Below are 21,833 nucleotides of genomic sequence, written 5' to 3' on the forward strand. Positions count from 1 at the left end.
TCAACTGTTATATATTTGTGCTAGGTTTTTTCTTCTGATAAGTATAGGTCATTCAGTTCAATCCTTTGACCAAAACATTTCAAGTCTGCAACCACTTCAAGGTAAACCCCTATCAGCAGGTCCCACACTACCAACTTTGTGCTGTTTTTTGTGTTTCTTCCACTGCAGAGAAAAGAGGAAACAAAACAATAATTATTATTAATATCGCCAATAGCCTGGAATGCGTGGCATATATGCCGTGCTTAAGGGGTTAACATTTAGGAGCACTGTATGCACTACAGGGCTGTTAAAACTGGTTAAAAACCAGAACTGCCTTAAAATAATGTAGTGACAAAATAACTCACCCCCTCTGACCACGTGATCACGACACCAAGCGATCACGTGGTTGAGATCTGGAAGGCCGGTGGCCCTCAGGAGCCACTGCTCAAAGGGTTAAAGTTGCAATCCATGTTACTGTGCAACCCCCCCCCCCCCCCCAACAACAACTTATTGATGTAAGAGTCTTTTTAGTGAGGCTAAAGGATATGAAAGCAGTCCCTCCAGGGACCAAAGTGCCCTCATGGAAGTGACACGTTTAAGGCTTATATCGAAGTGATCAGTACACTTTAGCTAAAGAGCTTGGTTGAACAAACACTCTCCCATTCAGTGACCCTTGGAGAAAAAAAATACATTTTGTAAAGCAATGTCAGAGAAATAAAAGCAGCTAAGTCTTTGTTTTTAGCATGTTTAGTTTTAGACAAGAAGATTGCTACATGGTTAACAAAAGTTGACAACCGCGTGGGATTGCACCTGTATCCCAGATGGTCCAGCAAGTCACTCAACCTCCCTGTGCCTCAGGCACCAAAATTAGATTGTAAGCTCTACGGGGCAGACATCTGGTGCCTTCAAAATGAAAAACAAATGTGTGTATGGCGCGGTGTACGCTGTCAGCGCTATGTAAGAAATATAATTATATCTATAGTAAAACAGGTTATTTTCAATGTCACCATCCTGTTATGGAGATGTAGTTACAGGGGAGAGGGGGGTGGGGGGGACTTTAAACCAAACTGCTCCTATTGTTTCTTCTGCCTGCCAGCTGCCTCCAGCCCACAGAATGACAGGGAAAGGGCTTACTTAGCATGGGATGGGAGGAGGGGGATGAATGGGACCTATCACAGCTCTGCATGAATGGCCCAATCACTCCTGGTAGCCAAGGAGAACCAATCCACGTGCTGGTTACATGGGGCTCTGAGAAGCAGAGGGCTGTCCTGATTGAGTAGGGCTGGGAGGAAACCTCACTGGGAAGCTTCTCTTACGGTGTCCTATTCTGCAACAAAGGAGGAGAAGTGTAAGTAACAAATCTTATTTCCAGGGGCACGGTGAGGGGCCCCACTGTTTCTTGGTGGGAGCCTCAGCCCATATGGGTGGGATGAAGCCGTTTTGATTAGAGGGCCTCACAGAGCTGCTGCTCCCTACATCTGTGTGCTGATAGTGTAACATTGTGCTCAGTTCCCTCCTTAGTGGTTATATTGTAACTCAGATTGGCGATGGGTTGTGTAATCTAAATGTATTACACACACACACACGCGTGTGTGTGTGTGTGTCTATATATGACACCCACACACATCCCAGATGTAGGACATGTTATTGCACCCACTGGCACCTTTATAATGAAATATTTGGTGTCATCACTGCCATTGAATCCTATAGAAACTGATATTCTGTGTGTGCAATATATAATATGTATATTATTTCTTACACGTGATCTCGGTGCAGTGGTATTAGGGTACCAGTACTTTTCACACCCAGGGTACCACCATCAGCAGATGCCAACATTTTTTTTTTTTTTTTTTTAATGAGGAACTGAGATGTCATTTTCAATTTCTTAGCTCCTTAAAATTTTATCTTATGTACGTACACACACGTACACACGTGTACACACGTACACACACGTACACTTTTCTCAAGTTTAAAATCTTTTCGGTAGATGAGAAAATGCTTCGTTCAGAGTTTGCCTCTTCGACCCTAAAAAGGATCAATTACATTTGTGAATAAAGTATATCCAGCAGCATCAAAATGTTTCAGCTCATGCAGTGTTTGTCATACGACGACGTGCCTCTGTATTTTACAGCACAGGATTTCTTATGGTCAGAATATGTGCAATAGATGAGTTTGCCAGTGATTGGGGCTATAAGAAGCCCTATTGCAGAAGACTACTTGTAAATAAGGACTATTGTGTTAAGGGATTGTCTGGTTTCTGTCTGCTTGGTTTATTTTATTTGGGCATATTCACTGGTGCTCTGTTTTTACCTTTTCTTCTACTTTGATTTACTAAGCTCAGAATCCCCTTTCCATAGATACTTTAAAAAGATCCTGTCATTTCAGTAGGGGAGGACTGTGAGGTCTTGGTTTAAAATCGCTTAGGGTATGCATCTTTGCAGTTCTGTTCTGCATTTTGTCTGATGTCACTGTATTCAACAAGAGTTTGCACAGTAAAGACTCCCTTTCTCCCTCTTAACTTTAGTGGCTGCGTACTGGAAGGATGAAGTAGGACAGGAGTGGCCAACTCCAGTCCTCAAGAGCCACCAACAGGCCAGGTTTTAAGAATATCCCTGCTTCAACACAGGCAGTCAGAATGGCTAAGCCACCTGTGCTGAAGCAGGGATATCCCTAATACCTGGCCTGTTGGTGGCCATTGAGGACTGGAGTTGGCCCCCTACAGTACAGCAAGAATATCCCTTATATCTCTTAACCCCCTGAGTTACAGATGGGCCGCCAGTACCGTCTTCCTTTGCAAGGCATGGCTGGTCCCTTTGGTACTCAGAAAGTGTATTAGATTGGCATGGGAAGGAATAGAGGTGACATATTTATGGATACCTTTATCTCAAAATGCCACAATGTGTATAGCCGGATTTCAACTGAGTTCCCATTATTGTTCTGCGAGTTTGACATTCATTTCCATAAGGCTTTGCCCTCTAGCTTCACAGATTCCTAGGGAAAAAATAAGCCAATGGCTGTGACCTGTTCATGGAGTTGAATGTAAGCGATGAATTTATGTTTTTTTCACAAAAAAAAGTGTCTGACTGAAATATTTTTGAATCATTTTGTATATATGGAAAGCTGAGGCTTGGGAGGGGTTTCCTCTGGCTGCTCCCTATTGTGTGACACCATTTATATGCTGAAACTGGAGTTTGAGAAGCACAGTGTAGGAGGACAGGCCAATTGTATAAAGTGGTCCATTAACTTGCAATGACTTTCCTGGGTATATTCCATGTGTGAGCAAGTCGCCCCCCCCCCCCCTCTTGTCATAATACCCCCTGTGCTATTAATGGTAAAAGATGTAAATAAAAATATGCTTCTATAAAATGTACATTGATGAGAGGTACCTTAAAGACTGACAGAAACAATGTATTATCTGCACAAAGCTGGCATCCTAGAAATACCATAAAGGGCTTACTTACACTATAGCCATTTGATAAGAACCTCCAGTACAGATAAGGGCTTTTCCCACAGTGCTGATGCTTTACCTCAAAGATAACAGGTTACAACAAAAACCTACTCTGTTTAAAAAAATAAGGTTGCATCCCGAAAAATTATTTACGCTCTAAAAAACCCTCAACATGCAATAAGAGAATTCTACAAGGTATTACCTACCAAGCATCCTACAAATTGGCCATAAACACCATTTAAAAGTGCTTTCCCCCCCAAATCTCTTCAAAGAAAAACCCTTTAGAAACGTCGGGGATCACACAATGAAAGCAGCAATCTTACTTTCTCCGAAAACAAACATTCGTGGTCAATCCGAAAACAGGCACATATCCAGGGCCGGCGCAAGGTTTTCGTGCGCCCTAGGCGAAATTTAAGATTTGCACCCCAAAAAACAAAATCAACAGTGGCATAACTATTGGGGCTGCAGAGGGTGCAACTGCACCCAGCATGACGCAAAATAAAAATAATTGGGCGCCAAAATAACGGACAAAAAAAAGAAAAATAATAAAAGGATAAATAAAAAGAGTAAAAAATAATAATTAATTATTATTATTATTATTAATGCGCCCCTAGGACCTTTGCACCCTACATATCCATGCTTATTGTGGACATCTTAGCAACGTCATAAAAGGTGATTGCATTTATCACCCACAGACAGGGAGAAAGATCTTGTTACGTGGGACACCATATGTGGTGTACGTGTTGAAATGCTCTTGCATATGGAGGACAGTTTATATCAACACAAGCTATATTAGAAATAAATGAATCACCAGTCGCCCGTCACTTCTCTGCATCCAGACCCAACGTACATACCATTGTATTACTGGATACTCAACCACAACCTGGGGCGGCGACGGGATTAACCGCCTCCTACGTAGAGGGAAGGTAGGATGAGTCCCTTCTGGAAAGGGAAGCTGTGCTTGTCAATAAACATACCCTCATCATAGATGCAGAGACTGTGGTAAATCTGGGCCCCTTCTAATAAAAAGGGACGCCCTAACTTTTAGTTAGGAGTCCTTTACCTGTTGCCCAGAAAGGGCAGGAATATAATTTTGCTACTCACTAAAGGGGCAGTCCCTTTTAAGACCAAAGTGAACTAATTTCTGTAATCATGTTTAAGGGATCTCCTCATCTGGGCAATTTATGCCTTTTTTTTTTTTATTATTATTTTTTACCCAGGTTAGATTAGTGAAGGGCTTGATTTTGTCTGGCTACTTCTGTTTGTGGGAAGTCAGTGTTTGTTCACCAAGTGCTTGTATAGCTTGTAACACCCCCCTCCCTCCCCCCCATATCTTTTTTGGCTCTATGGTAAGGCCAGGGTGGGATATGGGCAAAGAAAACACTTAATTGCCAAACACTTCCCCCTTAAAGGCCTTAAAAAAAGCGACTTTGACGATTTATGTGAGCTTGCACCTTTAAAGGTAAATCTGGGTCTCTTCCTGACAGAGAAGCCCTAATGATCTATCAATCATTTACCAATCCCCTGGCTGCTGCTTCAGCAGGAAAACTGAACCCAAAAATAGAACCCCAAACCCAGAACCTCCAAGATCTAAATTCCGCTGGCTATAAGCCGTTGAATGGCCACGTGTCCTTTGGGGAAGGTAAGGCACCTTCGTAGGGAAGCCTATATTATCACATTCCATACTTGGTCATAATATTTACGAATACTACATTTTGCCACATAACATAAAATGACATTCTATGGTACAGAATTATAACTCTAGCTAAGGAACCCGAAGTGAAGTATTCCAAACTGTGAATTTAGCAACTCTCCTAATCCTCAAATCCCTTGTTACCCTGCCAGATACTCATTGCTTTATACCAAAAATCTGTTGTTACAAATTGTGCTACATAGATCGATATCTTTCTCCCGCATAATATCTTTATTTAATTGAACATAATGAACTCTACTCACTATCAATTGTTCTTCAATCACCTAATTATACATTGGTGTAAACTTAATTCACTTAGTGTGTGTGTGTGTGTGTGTGTGTGTGTGTGTGTGTATGTATGTATGTATATATACATACATACATACAGTACATACAGAGACGGTGGGTGACTTACCTTGACTGGGTGGTGGTTCCTGGCGGCAGACGGTTCCCCTCCTGGCACTGATATCCCTGTGGCATCTGGCTGGGGCAGGAGGTGGGTTCGGGAAGTTGGCGGGTGGGTGCAAGAGTGGCAGGCTGGGGCAGGAGACCCGCGCCGCACTTCCCCTCCGTTCCTCGTTGGGAGCGAGGGGGGTGGGGCCTGGAGCTTGCGGCTGAGGCAGGAGGGCCGCGCCGCCCCTCCATCCGGGAGCCAGTGCAGGCGGAAAATTTTATTGCGGAGCCACCGGGAAGCTTGCAGCAGGGAAGGTGCGGGGCCTGTCCGGCTGAGGGGGGAGAGTGACGGCCACCAGGAGGGGGGAAGGTGAGCTGCGGTCCGGCTGAGGGGGGAGAGTGAGGGGGAGTGGGAGAGGGGGAGGGTGTGAAAGGTGGGCTTCGGTCCGGCTGAGGGGGGAGAGTGAGGCCACCAGGAGGGGGTGTGTGTGTGGAAGGTGAGCTGCAGTCCGGCTGACGGGGGAGAGTGACGGGCACCGTGAGAGGGGTGTGTGTGGTGTTGGTCAGAGGCGCACGTGGTCACGGTGTGAGGAGAGTGTGCGTGTGTGTCTCTTCTCCCTGCTTGGCTCCTCCCTGCCTGGCCCGCAGGCCAATGAGCTGTCCAGTAGACATACACACACAAACATTATTTGAGACATATATATATATATATATAGATATACTGTAGGACTCTGGTGATTCTTCCATGAGAATTAAAAGTTGACTTGGGGAGATAGAGATTACATTTAAAAAAATCAAGAGTGGAAACAAAGGCCTTAATAATGGTCAATGGCTGGCTGCAATATGTATTATCGTTTATTTGTAACGCGCTAATATATTCCGCAGCATGATACGGGGAGTATACAATTGCATAAACTATATGACCTACAGTACAAATGCAAACAGACTTATGAGTGCCCTGCTCATGAGAACTTGAAATCAAGAAGGTTTATGTATATAATAGAGAGGTAGACACTCCATGATTGGAAGGGAAAAAGAAAATAGAATGTTGTTATTTGAATTCCACACACACAATTTAAAAAAATATATATTTATTTTACAGTGTTTTTCATTTTATATTAAAAAAAATAATCTGTTGATCTGTTGAACAATGACACTTTTTACACACATTTGAATTTGGTGTTTATCGTGGATTTTTTTTAGTCTCCATATTCTCCGGTGAAGCCTGTGTCTCCTACCGGTGGACGGGCTGCTACAAGTGGTGGAATTTAATAGGAAAGGATGCTTAATTTTCGGTTTTAACCAAAAGACCAAGATGATCAGTTGGTGGTGTTTTTTTTTGGTAAAACCTAAAACTGGAATACACACACACACACACACACTAGCTGAAAGTACCCCACGTTGCTTGATCTTGAACTAATAATGGTTAATTGGTTATTTCATAGTGTTCCAACTGAGCTGCATCGTAGCTTGTTTCTCATTTCATTGCTAAGTCGATTTGCTCTGATCTCGATGAGGTGTGGGCAAGCCAAGTTCAATGAGATGCCATTCTCTGATGTGATGGGATCATGTCATTTGCGATGTCATTAGTGATGTCATGTATGGAGACATCAGTGATGACATCAGCAAAGCATGGGGCGGGGGAGTTAAAGGTTGCGTGTCACCTTAACGTCTAATTTTCCAGACTTTTGAAGGCTTACAAACCTAAACTGCACTTTAACCAAGTTTTTTTTCTTCTTCAATTGAACATGTGTATATGTATGGCAATAAAATAACCTGTATGTCTGTCAGAGCCATATCTCCAAGACCATGAAACACACACGTTAAAATCAGTGCAGTTTTTAAACGTTCAGTCCTCCATTTTGACGCAGAATGGCGTTTAATTATATCCAGGCAGACAAACCTGCTGCTTCATCTCAGGACCCACCATCAAAATTTGGTTACGATATCTTTAAAAATGCATAACGCACAGACAAACAATGTAAAAAAATGTTTTTTTTTATGTATAACTTGTTATTGCAGCTGGCACACAAATATATGATAAGAACTCCTGATGCCAGTCCCATAAACAATAATAAAGGCAATTTACCAGATGGTGGTCCAGTAAGGAGCGACAGCACACATGGGATATACTTCAAAGTGATGTATTGAACACTCACAAAACCAACGTTTTGGTTCCTGCAAACGGAACCTTCCTCAGGGTTGTACATATAATATGTTATAATAGGTTATAATATGAAAAATAAATAATCCTGGGTGCCTATAAATATAATCCTGGCGCCTATGTTGCTGGACATTGCTGACTGACCTATTAGTCACCATTAACCTATCCTGGTTTGCTGATTCCAAATTGTATTTATTTTATTATTACTTTAGTCCACCCCTGATATCTATCTCTCTACTTCCAGCGTATTCCTCACTTTCTATGGAGTTAGCTCTGCCTTTATAGAATAGCTTGCACATCATAACTGTGTCTGGCATTGATTATTCCGATAAACTAGCAAGGTTACTTTATATTTAGATGTTTATTTTACTCAGAAGTGCTTTTATTAACCTTGAAGTATTTCAAATGGACTAATCTAGTACTATTAAACTTGCAGTGTGTGTTTATTTTTTACATTTTTAAACAACCTCTGCAGATACTGGCCATCCTATTTTGGATGCATTATAACATGTAGAATTGTTAATATTATACAGTTTTCCTTTTCCACTTAGATTGTGTCGTACAGATCATACTTTTATTTCTAAATAAATCTTTGTATGTATTCTTATTTTAGGGTCTCACAGAACATGCAAGTCAGATTGCAATCACGCTACTAGATTTTGGTAGTTAAGTGTGTGTGTGTGTATACACACAAACACTTTGTACCTGAGGAAGGGGTTGCATCCCCCAAAACATTGTACAGTTTGTTTTGTCTCTTCAAAATCTGAAGGTCTGAAATGACCTTCATTGGCAGGCGTCATCTTCATGGCTTCCAGTATATACATTATCATGACAGTAAAGAACATGTCTACCCAGATATGAATCAACACCATATTATGTATATATCCGCCTGTATCTCATATATAGCAGTGTAAGAAATACATTTGTGGATGATACACGATCCATAATATATGCTCCACCAGTCTTGGTGCACAATACATCCCATGGTATTTACAAGCATGCTGAAATGCATGTAGCAAAAGTTCCAACCCTTTCCTGTAAGTATCACTGCTCTCCATCTGTATAAAGAACGTCATGAAGAGCTTGCGTCAAGCAGATGATATCAAGATATACATCAATTGCAACAGTGTATTGAGTCACAAGCTATTTTTAGTGCAATGGCTATAAAAAAACTGATGCATCAAAGTGACATACAAAGCAGTGAGCTGTAGGGGGTTGTAACTGTATTCAAGATTTTTTTCCTATACATTCCTCTTAACTGCCAGTGAAGTATCCAAGGAAAAAAATGCCCATTCTTCCATTATCAGCCCTATATAACAGTATATAAGCATGTAAGGGTCTGTAAGTATCATTGTATAGTGTGTGTTTACGCTACATGTAATGTGTGTGAGAGATGTGTGCACTGTGCGTTATTGAGTATCAGTTGCTTTAGGGGTTCAAACACTGCAAATGGAAAAGGGCATCATTAAGAAGTTAAAATGAATGGGTACAGTGTAGGCGACCTCCAATATTCCTTTTTTAGGGTCTTCATAGTTTCAGCGACACTTAATTTGTTAGCGATTTGGGACATCTGATTGAAACCGTATGGCATCCAAGCTAAATTTAGGCATGAATGGAGCGTGTTTGTTTTCTATGAATTCCTCCGTGACCCAGAGTCAGAGGGCTGAAGTTTCCATTCAGTAAACAGATCCTGAATGTATATAGTTAGTCATTGTATGCCGTCTCTTCCCAGCTTCAGGATCTCCTTGAAAAACTCTTTAAACTAATAAAATCACAGTGCTGGGGTTGAATATGGCAGTCCCCCCCCCCCCTTAGGACCAATGGAAGTGACCCATTGGTAGGGATCAACTCGGGCCAATTGATGCCTTTTCTACCAACATCTGACACCTGTGTAAGTATGTAGGAGGGGTTTGATCACCTGTACCTGCTACCTTTATAGTGTATTGTTGTGTTCAACAAGAGTTTGCACAATCGAAGCCTTCCTCATTAACCCTGTCTTATCTGTATTGGCTCTCTAATAAAGACAGACAGTTGGATAAAAGAAAGAACTGTATTGACAAACAATCCCCTATTCACAGGTGCCAAAGAAATGCAATTTGTAACCAATTCCCAAAGAAACAAAAATCAGCCAAATATTTGCTCATAGCCCTGTTAGCCTTGTTTAAGGAAGCCATTAAGATTGTTTTTCTGTAGAAAGTGGTTTTCTGCCAAGTATGTGGGATTGCACCTTTATCCTAAAGAAAGGGAAACAAGGTTTGCTTATTCCTACCTTCTGAAAGTTCATCCATCCTCACTGGCCTGTCCCCTTCTAAACTTTCTTGAACATGGCAGATCAAATTAGATTATGCTTTAATTCTGTGTCACTGCCTTCACATGGAAAGGAGAGTTAAGCAATGAGTATTAGACAAGCAAGGTAGGACATCTTTCTAGAAAGGAAAGGTATACAGGGATATATCAAATAAGTATACATGGGAAGGATATTGATCCAGGGATTAATCTGATTGCCAATTCTTGGACTCGGGAAGGAATTTATTTTTCCCTTTATGAGATATCATTGGATGATGTCACTGGGGTTTTTTTGTTTGCCTTTCTCTGGCTCAATAAGTAAATATAGACATAGGATACTGGCTCAATAAGTAAATATAGATATAGGATAAAGTATCTGTTGTCTAAATTTAGCATAGTTTGAACTTGATGGACGCATGTGTTTTTTCAATCTCATCTATGTAACTGTAACAAGCAAGGGATTCTGGGAGAAGCAATAGTATCCAGAGACCCCCTGATGCACCAAACGTAAATCGATCAGGTCAGTAGATTTCAGAAACAATTTCAGGCAGCGCTTGTAATCGGTGCTCTTTTATATAACAGATTTTGGATGGAGATCCCCTTAACCAGCTATTGGGTGCTTACAAGTGCCATGGCAACATAGGCGGCCAATTTTATCTCCCAAAAGTTGAACCTGTGGTCTCGAGATATTAAGACAAGTGCATGGGTTAGTACTGCATGTGAGTGCGTGTGGGGGTGGTGGGCGCAGGTGTGTAGCAATGTTGCTTAACCCCGTCAGTGCCAGAGAGGCCAGAAAAATCTCCAGCAATGGGCCAAGTCCTTGCTACTTGAGGTGTCATGTTCTGTACAAGTCAGTTTTACTTTAATGATGCTGGATTCTTCCTGTGTTTATCACATCTTAGACATTCCTAGGTATCAAGTGAGTTACATTTCACATGACTAAGAATCCTAAGAGGTGTGGTCATGGTTATTGTGCATACCAATTTACTGAGCAGCGGTAACAGTCATTACAAATGACCCCCTCCAAATAGCAATACTACAGTTTGAAGGATACTTCGGTATGGCTTTGCAACAACATTTCAGGCATAGCAGTTACAATGCCTTTTATCTGGAGGCTAGGACAACACATACTGTAGGCCCAGATTCAAAGAAGGGTGCTAAGCTTTGGCACACCTTTACTCCCCATTATATGAATGTGAGCTGAGGTGTTCTCAAGCATAACAGCCTCTTCTGGATCCGGGCCTAAGAGTAATTCATTAAAGAGCATTAAACATGCAAGTTAATGGAAGCTTGTGCGATAGTCCCCGATTGGCACGATAACAGTTTATTGAATAAAACCCCATGTATTACTATGCTGTGAGCTTTTGTAAGCCAGCCCTCACTCGTCACAAACTTTTAATAGAGTGGGCTATGGATAGTGGCATTCTGAAGATTGGTATACTTACAGCCTTTTTGGGTGTGGAGGGGGGCCGGGAGAAAATGGCCTTACCTTAGAGGCTCTGGTGGTGTCTCACAGAATTAATCTACGCCTCTTGTTTCCAGAGTCCACCCTGCTAAAATAACCCCTTAATTTTCCATTCAAGAATACTAGTCCGTGAAGATATGGCCACCAGAGATACCAATAGAAAGCCAAAACTTCGCCCATTGTAACTTTTCTCTTGGTAACCACAGTGGCTATATTTGGGGGGCATTGCCAAGAAGTTTATGATGAGATTCTCAGAACTGCATACATACAAAAAGAGCATCTCGCTTTCAAGTTTGTTTTGAAAATAAAGGGTTTTGACCAAGATCACACTGGTAGTTACAGACAGGAATTGAACCTAACAGCTTATGTTTTTAAAACCAATAGCTGTGTGTGTGTGTGTGTGTGTGTGTGTGTGTGTGTGTGTGTGTGTGTGTGTGTGTGTGTGTGTGTGTGTGTGTGTGTGTGTGTGTGTGTGTGTGTGTGTGTGTGTGTGTGTGTGTGTGTGTGTGTGTGTGTGTGTGAACACATTGAAGTTAATCAACTTCACTATAAATCAATGCTTAAAGGTGCTGTATGATAGACAAATATAGTCTTGTGATTACTTTGTGGGTGCAGTGCTGTGAGTAGGTAATGATTATTAAAAAGAAAACGAACGGATCAAGATAAGTCCTCCAAGAGAGATTCACTTGATTGCACAACACAAATGTAAAAAATATATATATAATGTTTAATAGAAACCTAAAGAGTGTGGAAATACATTTTTTTTTTTAAGATTGTACTGACTGCGTATGTAGCCATGCGTTCAACAAATCCCTGCTCTGAAGAGCTTACACTCTCATTTTAGGGGATAATGTGATTTGCCCAAGGAGCTGACATTTTTAAAACGTGTTCTTACCACCAAGATAAAAATACAATCCATGAAGAATGGGAATACTCCCCGGAGAAGATGGAACTGAAGTCTTGAAAGAAGTGGAGAATGTAGAGAAAATCCTTGCAAAACTCTGGCGCAATGCCATAATTCTCCTCATCCACATGAAAGGATACAAAGCAGACGTCAAGAACTACAGACCAATCACTTACAAGATTGTAATGAAGATGCGCACTAAATCGGCTGCAATAGGCCCTGGACTTGCCCAGTAGACAAGTGGGAGATACAACACAATAGACTGTGCACATCCAAGTCGTACAAGATCTTTCACTCCTAGTAGCGGATTTAAAAAAAAAAAAAATGGTGCCCTTAGGCACTTACCTGATGCCGCCCTCCTGTTCCCATGGCAACGTGACATAAGGAGAAGGAGCAGCTCAGCGAGTAAAGACACTGACTGGCACTGAGTGTGAAGCAGGGGAGTCTGGTTCCCGGTGTCGGCTCCTTGTGACCTTGGGCAAGTCACGTTATCTCCCTGTGCCTCAGGCACCAAAAACATAGATTGTAAGCTCCACGGGGCAGGGACCTCAGCCTGTAAAATGTCTCTGTAAAGCGCTACGTAAAACTAGCAGCGCTATACAAGAACATGCTATTATTATTATTATTATTATTATTATTATAACGAGCTTGCCGATCACGCATGTGCTGCGCAGCAGCGGCAAGCCTCCTCCAAATTGTGCCACTTTAGGCCCGGGCCTAATAGGAAATCTTCCACTGACCACTCCGTTTAGGAGTAGTAGATTACAAAAAGCATTTGATTCTGTCTTCACCTCCAGCAGTTTAAGGCATTAAGACAACAATGTATGTTGAAGAAGCATACATTAATTATTATTAGGAACATTTACAAGAATGCAATATCAACCATTAGATTACATGAAGGACATACGGATCAGCAAGGGTGGAACAGTCCGTTTCACCTAATCTTTTCACAGCAACACCTGAATAGTTCAGGACATTGAATTGGGAAAAAAAAAAAAGGAATCAAAATGAATAGTTAGTACTACGTTTGGAGGGGACGTATTTTTGCCACAAGTCCAGAATCTTCTGTAGGAGACATGTGCAGAGGTATAACCGGGGAGACATAGATTGGTGAAAATAAGCCTTGGCTTTTATTCAGCCCGTACCGTCAAACAGTACAGTGCTTTAAGGCAGCATATAAATAAACAAAACAGCCTATCCCTGTGTAAGGGCTAACTCATACGTCCCCGTCCCTATCTACAGGGCTGGGAGGATAGGCCTCTTGCCAACCTCTGACCCAAAGGGGTACTTGTTATCAGGGGCTCTTTACATCAGTCCAGGTCTTGGTTGGTGTCAGTGGGGGGCACCCTCTGGCGGGTTCCAGGGACCACTGTGTCCTGGAATAGGGGGTCTGGTTCCCTTTGATCTCTCTGACAGCACACACTTCCTTAGTGCTACAGACATCTTCTGCAGGAGGATTTTCTACCTGACTGATGAGCCAGGTGGAGATTGGCCAATTGTCTGTAGCTGCAATTAAGCAGCGCCCTGCTGGACTCAGCCGTCACCGGTTTTCTATTTGGAGCCCTTTTTAGTCAGGCGTTAAGGCCCCGTCACAACCTCAAGCAACAAAATCGGAGAACTCACTATACAATTTAAGGCCACGTCTATACTTACTAAGACGGAGCGGAACGGAGGGGGGGCGCACTCACGCTGCGATACTCTTGCTGAAGCCTGAGCGTTTTCATGGCTTTGCAGGGTATGCAGCGGGCGCGATTTTGGGGGCGTGTCAATAGGCGTGGCAATGACAGTCCGGCGCGGACATCACTTCCCGATCCACCGGCATTTTTTCAAATGCAGCATCTGAAGACTTGTGTTATTTCCCCCTGTCTGGAAAGTAACTAACTTTAATTTTTTGCGTGTGTTGTGTTGTTTGTTTGTGTGTGTGTTGTGTTGTGTGTTTGTGTTGTGTGTGCTTACCACCGGCATCCAAAAAAGAAAAATGGCATCACTTTGAAAATGTAACTTTACTTTGATTGGAGGAGACAGGTCACGTGATCATGCCATCGCGCAATAAATCACTTGCCTCTGTCTTCTTCAATTTCTCGCTGTTTTGAGCTCTGGCTGATGTGCGCTCTGGCGCCATCTATAGGTATCCTCAAAGAGGACAATACATGTGATGGCGCAGCGTGGGACCGTCTCCCCTCCGTTCCGTCCTAGTAAGTATAGACGTAGCCTAAGAAGGTGGGCCATATGAATCTCAGCAAGATCAAAGTTTTGTTCAACAGATTAGTCAACTCTACAAAGACCAAAATAAATAGAATAGAGCAAGTTGAAGACGGTCTACTTTTCCCAGCAAGTATCAATGTATGGGAAGTTTTCAAATGAAATAAATAGCAGAATAAAGATGGGATGGAGCGCATTTGAGAGAAATTAGACAGTCGAAGAAGGGAGCCTTCTACTGTGCCTCAAAAGGAAAGTGTTTGCCTCTGCTCATGCATGGACGTGAAACTTGGACCCTAAATGTGAAGACAACTCAGAAGCTTCAGACAATGCAAACTAGTATGGAGAGATGTATGCTGGGTATTACCCTAAGTGGCAGGATAAAGGATGCACGCACAACTACAAAGGTTAAGAAATTCAAATGGCTGTGGGCTGAACACAGTGCAAGAAGAAATTACCATTGTTGGACAAAGATGGCACTCCACTGAATCCCAAGGGATATCAAAAGACCAGGACAATGACGAAAAGAAAGATGGAGCAACATGGAGGAGAGGTTTGAAACTGCAGCACCTAGAAAATCATTGGGGAAGCTTCATCCAGCAGTGGAGATATACATATCTCTAGGTGTACACTCAGGGTCCCCGAAGTCACATCTTTCTACGCGAGTTGGCACTGCCAAAGCAGGTGTTATGAGTACACACGAATATCACTTTTGCTGTGTTATTGGGCAACATGAATTGGCCCCTGGCACTTTAAAAGTGACAAAACAAATAATAAAATAAAAAGCTACTGACTTATCACTTACTGACGCTCTGCCTTACCAGCCTAGAACAAACTAATTCTACTGCCAGGCCCAGCTAAACCAGTTTCTGCCCGCTCAGCTGAGGTGTGTGTGTAAGCTTACTTCTCCAAGCAAAGGGATTCTCCCAAACAAAGCTTTTCCTGACCCTGGGCACTGCAGCAGGGAGCACCTCCTCCCCACACCAGTATCAGTGAGCACGGCTCCCTCTGGGTTCTTAAGGGTGTTTGATTACAGCAGCACCTGCTTGGATACTGGGTACTGGGGCTGCATGGAAATGTGGCCCGGATTCCCAAATCCTGGTCTGAATTTCTTGTTATTAGCCCCAGATGGTGTATATCCGGCTGGGGCTATGTGTTATATATATATATATATATATATATATATATATATATATATATATATATGTGTAAAGGGTCTAAATTATTTATATGGATCCTTAAATAAACCCTTAAAATTTTTCTGAAAAGTCCTTTGAGTGCCTGATTTTTTTCTTCTTACGTGACTTATCTTTTTCATGAGCAACATAACCTTGTTTTGGCAGTGCTGGAGTTCGTGCGTGTGTGCGTGTGTGTGTGTGTATACGTGTACAGGCAGTCCTCGCTTATTCGCTGGAATCCGTCCCGCAAACCGCTATCGGATAATGGACCGTCGGATTGCGGGTCCATGTTAATCCGTGTCCGAAGCAGTTCCGACGTTGGATAATACGTCCAGCGCACTGCATTATTCGGCATCGGATAAGCCATTCGACAGAAACTGGACTGTTGGATACCGAGGACTACCTGTGTGTGTGTGTGTGTGTCTGTATAGATACACACACACACACACACACACACACACACACACACACCATATCTCTGGCTGGCCAGGTGTATGCAGCCTCTGAATCACAGCCGTGTGGGCGGAGGTGTGGAAGCCTGGCAGTGTTTATTGTGCTTGTAAAGCCCTGAGCTCTGATGCAAATTCTCCTTGTTGCTTCTAAATCGAAACTCAGGGCGGCCGTCAAATAAAGGGAGTAACTCACAGACGGTGGGGCAATGTTTCCCGACCTCTTTCCCCGCGGCAGGAACTGATATTTGGCACATAGTTGCACAGATGTCCTTATATTTCCCTTTTGTGACAGTTCACATGGTTCAGGAATGCACAAATACTTTTTGTTTTGCCTTTTCTGCGCAATTCCGTCTCAGTTTTTCCTACCAGATCAATGCTAATTATTTTTAGTACTATTTTTATTACTAAGAATTTAATTGCAATTTACATGCAATATCCATGCTGTGATGACATTGCGGCTTCCCATTGGCTAGTGGGACTAAGGGACAGTGGCACATAAACAGACAAATACCGCTTGGTCTTCGGAACAGAAAATAGCGCGGTACTATTTTGGCTGTGTGAAAACGTGAGTAGGAGGATTGCTGATTTTAATACAAAAATAACCTAAATGTGGAGGAACAGAGCACTACTCAGTAATCCCGAACTTGGATTTGCTTTAACCTTGTGAGTGCCGAAGGGGCCCTGGCAAAACCAGGCAATTAGCTTAACATTACTACGCCGCGGGAGTGCCAGATCCCATCACATAGTAGCTTGACCGTGGGCACCCAAAGGGTTAAACCAAAAACCTCACTTTGTATTATTTTACCATTAATACAAATTAAATACTATTTACAGGCATACCCCGCTTTAAGGACACTCACTTTAAGTACACTCGCGAGTAAGTACATATCGCCCAATAGGCAAACGGCAGCTCGCGCATGCGCCTGTCAGCACGTCCTGAACAGCAATACCAGCTCCCTACCTGTACCGAAGCTGTGCGCAAGCGGGGAGACTATAGAGCCTGTTACAAATGCGTTATTTACATCAGTTATGCACATATAGGACGATTGCAGTACAGTACATGCATCGATAAGTGGAAAAAAGGTAGTGCTTCACTTTAAGTACATTTTCGCTTTACATACATGCTCTGGTCCCATTGTGTACGTTAATGCGGGGTATGCCTGTACCTCTTTATGTAAACTAGTGTCTCCTCTAGCCAGTCACAGTACCACTAATTTCTTCTGAAATGGCAGGTGCCCTATACCCTTCTGTTTGTGGAAACAGAGCTGGCACCCTCGGATCCCAATGAAATGTTCATGCTCAATTAAGTTTGAAATGTTTAAACAATTAACACGCTATTGTTGGTTTTGGCAGATAAACATTCCGTGTTTGGTGTCAGTTTCCCGGAAGAATCCTTACTGATTGAATGAACCATTCAGGCCCTGACTCCTTCAACCAGCAAACCACTGAACTTTCGGGATTCCTTTAACCCAGGGCTGGCCAACTCCAGTGCTCAAAGTCCACCAACAAGTCGGGTTTTCAGGACACCCCTGCTTCAGCACAGGTGGCTCAGTTGACTGATTGAGCCACCTGTGCTGAAGCCGGGATATCCTGAAAACCTGACCTGTTGGTGGCCCTTGAGGACTGGAGTTGGCCACACCTGCTTGAGGGGTTCAGTCCTCCTCATATTGAGCGAAAATGAATGAATCGCGGTCATGTTTAATCCATTCGTTACCAGAAGGGCCAGCAATATACTTTGTTAGTCCTGATGCTTCATATTTATCCAACTGCAGGGCCTCTGTACTTTAACATTTTCAAACCTCTGTCCTTCTGTAAGCATTTTTGGGGTTGCAATCTCACCTTGCGATCTCAGGTGATCATTATTTTGGAAGCTGGGGGCTCTTCTGGAGCTGAATTGTTCTATTTTAAACACTAAGGAAATTCCCCAGTTCCCGTGATACTAACTCAGTGGTTTGCAGCCTTGTTTCTCCCGGGGCACACCTAGTCACAGTGCTCAGTTTCTGAGGCACCCATACAACAGGGCAGTCAGCCATAGACAGGGTTGCCACCTTCTACTGAAGGCCAACCCGGAGAGAAAAAAAAAACCCTTAATTGGCGGCGTGGTGCGCCGGCGGCGTTTCCCGGCATCCTGCGGCAATTCCCTCTCCAACTGCAGAGAACATGGATGTGTGGCGTCAAATGATGCAGCGTTGCCATGGCAACCTGGATGCTACGTGATGTCATGCCGCTACACGCCGCCGCGTTGCCACGGCAACGTGACACCACGTAGCGTCCGGTTGCCATGGCAACGCGGCATCATTTGACGCCGCGCAGCCATGTTCACTGCAGTTGAAGGGGGAAAGTTGCAGGGAAATAACGGAGAATGTCGGAGACGCTGCCACACCGCACCCCGCCGCCAACCGGAGATTGACAACGGCAACTCGTAGCCCGGAGGTAAGTACCCAAAACCCGGAGTCTCCGGGTCAAACCCGGAGAGGTGGCAACTCTGGTCACAGAAGAAGAGGCAGTCTCAGGAGACAAGAGGGGGCAGAGAGACCAGAAACAGTCATGTAAGACACACACCAAGCCTCACCTCTACTGCCCATGCTGCTTCCTACTCTGCTTAGCTCCAGCCCCATGGCTCCTGACTACACCTCCTGATTGGCTGCATTACGCAGCAGCAGCCAATCATGGTGGATGAAACTGCCCAGCCCCTGAGCAACTAACCGGCTTTCTCCCTGCTCTGGGAGATCGGGGGAGTCCCACAGCACCGTTTTGGTCGTCTCACGGAACCCCAGGGTGCCGCGGACACCCGGTTGGGAAACACTGCTCTAATATCTAAATGTATGACCATGTGCATGTTCTGCTCTTAAATAACCATTGTAACTCCCAGCATTCCTGTCTCATAAGCTCTGCGTGTACTTCAGTCAAACTACAACATACAAGTTATAATACAAAATGTAATTTAAATCACAGGAGTAATTCTATAGCCATGTTTTCACTTGGCACAAGCAACAAACATACCTACTTGTAGTGTAGACCTTTGTGATGTACCGAGTACCCGGAAATTACCTGGTACCCGGCATACCCAACACTATTTTAACTACCTACAAATTATCCGGACCCGGCAGCATAGGGCTGGTCCCGGATAACTTCCTTTCTACTCTGCTCCCTTGGTCCTCCTCTTGGAGAACGGCAGGAACAGAGCAGCGAACACTTACCTGCACCCGGCGACAGAGGGTGAGGAGGACCACGGTGACATCCTGGTCGCCTGGGAGCAGCAGCAGACATCCTGGTGGCGGTGGCAGCAGAGGACGTATCCTGGTGGCGGTGGCAGTAGAGGATGTATCCTGGTGGCGGTGGCAGCAGAGGACTTATCCTGGTGGCGGTGGCAGTAGAGGATGTATCCTGGTGGCGGTGGCAGCAGAGGACGTATCCTGGTGGCGGTGGCAGTAGAGGATGTATCCTGGTGGCGGTGGCAGCAGAGGACGTATCCTGGTGGCGGTGGCAGTAGAGGATGTATCCTGGTGGCGGTGGCAGCAGAGGACGTCTTTGTTGAGCCGGTTGGAGCAGCAGAACACATCACAGCTGATGACGATGTGAGCTGGGAAACATGTGGCCGGAGCAGGAGTTTTACTATTGGGCAGCCGGGGAGGAGCTGGCTGTCCAATAGTAACACTCCTGCTCCGGTCACATGTTCCCCCGGCTCCCACCGACATCAGCTGTGATGTGTTCTGCTGCTCCAACCGGCTCAACAAGGACGTCCTCTGCTGCCACCGCCACCAGGATGCCTGCCGCTGCTCCCACGATGTCGCAGTGGTCCTTCTTACCCTCCGTAGTGGTCCTCCTCACCCTCCGCTGTCTGCTGCAGGCAAGCCAAAGCTACCCGGACTGCAAATTGCGCCCTATATTCCCGGTACCTGGCACCCTCAGGACCCGGTAGAACAGTAGTAGACATTCCTTTATTCTGTGTTTATCATAACAACGTCACTTTAACAATAATAGAATTTGTCAAGTTTTAACAAATTTGAAATATGTTGTAGTTGCTTTAAAGGAGTAATCCAAGCTGTTTTTATTGCGATTTTATTCAGTGTCCCAGGGGAGCAGTGACGCTGTGAAAGAAAGCGCACTCTGCGTTCAACAGCTGATGTGTGTGCCGACACAGCTGAGCAGGGGATTTCCAAGTTGTCTGCGATCGGGAGGTGGGGCTAGACGTGTGTATACATACACACACACACTGCAGCTCTCCTCTAAACACACAAACACACACTCTGCAGCACCCCCTCTATGCACACACATACTCTGCAGCACCCCCTCTACGCACACACACATACTCTGCAGCACCCCCTCTATGCACACACACACTGCAGCACCCCCTCTATGCACACACACACTCTGCAGCACCCCCTCTATGCACACACACACACACACACACTCTGCAGCACCCCCTCTATGCACACACACACTCTGCAGCACCCCCTCTATAGCACCCCCTCTATGCACACACACACTCTGCAGCACCCCCTCTATGCACACACACACTCTGCAGCACCCCCTCTATGCACACACACACTCTGCAGCACCCCCTCTATGCACACACACACTCTGCAGCATCCCCTCTATGCACACACACACTCTGCAGCACCCCCTCTATACACACACACACTCTGCAGCACCCCCTCTATGCACACACACACTCTGCAGCACCCCCTCTATGCACACACACATACTCTGCAGCACCCTCTAGGATATAAAGTTCCAAAGTTTGGTTAGCACCTGAGCTGTTTAATTTGGCTAACAAGCAGAGATGTTACTACTGTATGATGAGAATATCATAGGTTCTCTGCAACCGTGCCTTTCACCATTATCGCCCAGCATACAGTGCTTCCACTACAGCAAGGGATTCTGGGAAATGACATGTAAATGAGCACATAGTCCACCTTTTGCTTCAAATCCATTTTGACATGGATCCCTATAAGCTTATGCTTGCTGCATTGCACAGCTTTTCAGCACAGCCTCAATTAAAGTGCATAGCCAGTAAACCCACCCACCGACAGCTGTTTCAACCTTTTGGGTCTCATCAGTGTGAGGCTGGTTATACTGGCTTTGCAATTTGAAACTTTTGACAGGCATCCACCACACATTATTTAAGTTATGGTGGGTAAAAAAAAATGACAAACCTCCACCGTAAAGCAAATAGCAAATGGAAATATTACTGTGTGCTCATTTTTGTATGTCTTAGACAGGTCTGCAACCCTGCCTTTCACCATTATCGCCCAGCATGCAGTGCTTCCACTGTAGCAAGGGATTCTGGGAAAAGACATGCAAAACGCAAAGTGCCACCTTTTGCTTCAAATCCATTTTGACATGGATCCCTATAAGCTTATGCTTGCTGTATTGCACAGCTTTTTAGCATAGCCTGGGTTAAGATGCATAGCCAGTAAACCTACTCTCAGTCAGCTGTTTCGAGAAAAAAAAATATATATAAATATAATCTCACACATGCATATTTCTGTAGAATACAAAGCAGCCACAGGCTCTTCATTAAAGTAGAAACACATAGTTATTTTATTCTTGTATAAAGAATGTATTCTTGAAGTTTTCGAAACATCGATCTACTGTATGTTATACAAGAATAAAATAACTCTTTGTGCCACTTTAATGAAGTGCCGGTGAGTGCCTTGTATTCTACA

At 44.1% G+C, this 21,833-nt stretch overlaps 1 protein-coding gene across 2 annotated transcripts in view; it reads left to right on the plus strand.

The window, feature by feature from the left end:
• Positions 1-1,227: 1,227 nt before the first annotated feature.
• Positions 1,228-21,833, plus strand: part of CTTNBP2NL (CTTNBP2 N-terminal like) — a 69,448-nt gene continuing 48,842 nt past the window's right edge. Inside the window, exon 1 of one of the 2 annotated variants that reach the window (XM_075615270.1) lies at positions 1,228-1,327. The gene's annotated coding sequence lies outside the window, so the exon portion shown is untranslated. Of the gene's footprint in view, positions 1,328-10,464; positions 10,484-21,833 lie in introns of those variants that run through there. The other variant, XM_075615271.1, reaches the window with a different exon arrangement.

Source organism: Ascaphus truei, chromosome 9 (genome assembly GCF_040206685.1).
Source record: "Ascaphus truei isolate aAscTru1 chromosome 9, aAscTru1.hap1, whole genome shotgun sequence".
Lineage (NCBI taxonomy): Eukaryota > Metazoa > Chordata > Amphibia > Anura > Ascaphidae > Ascaphus > Ascaphus truei.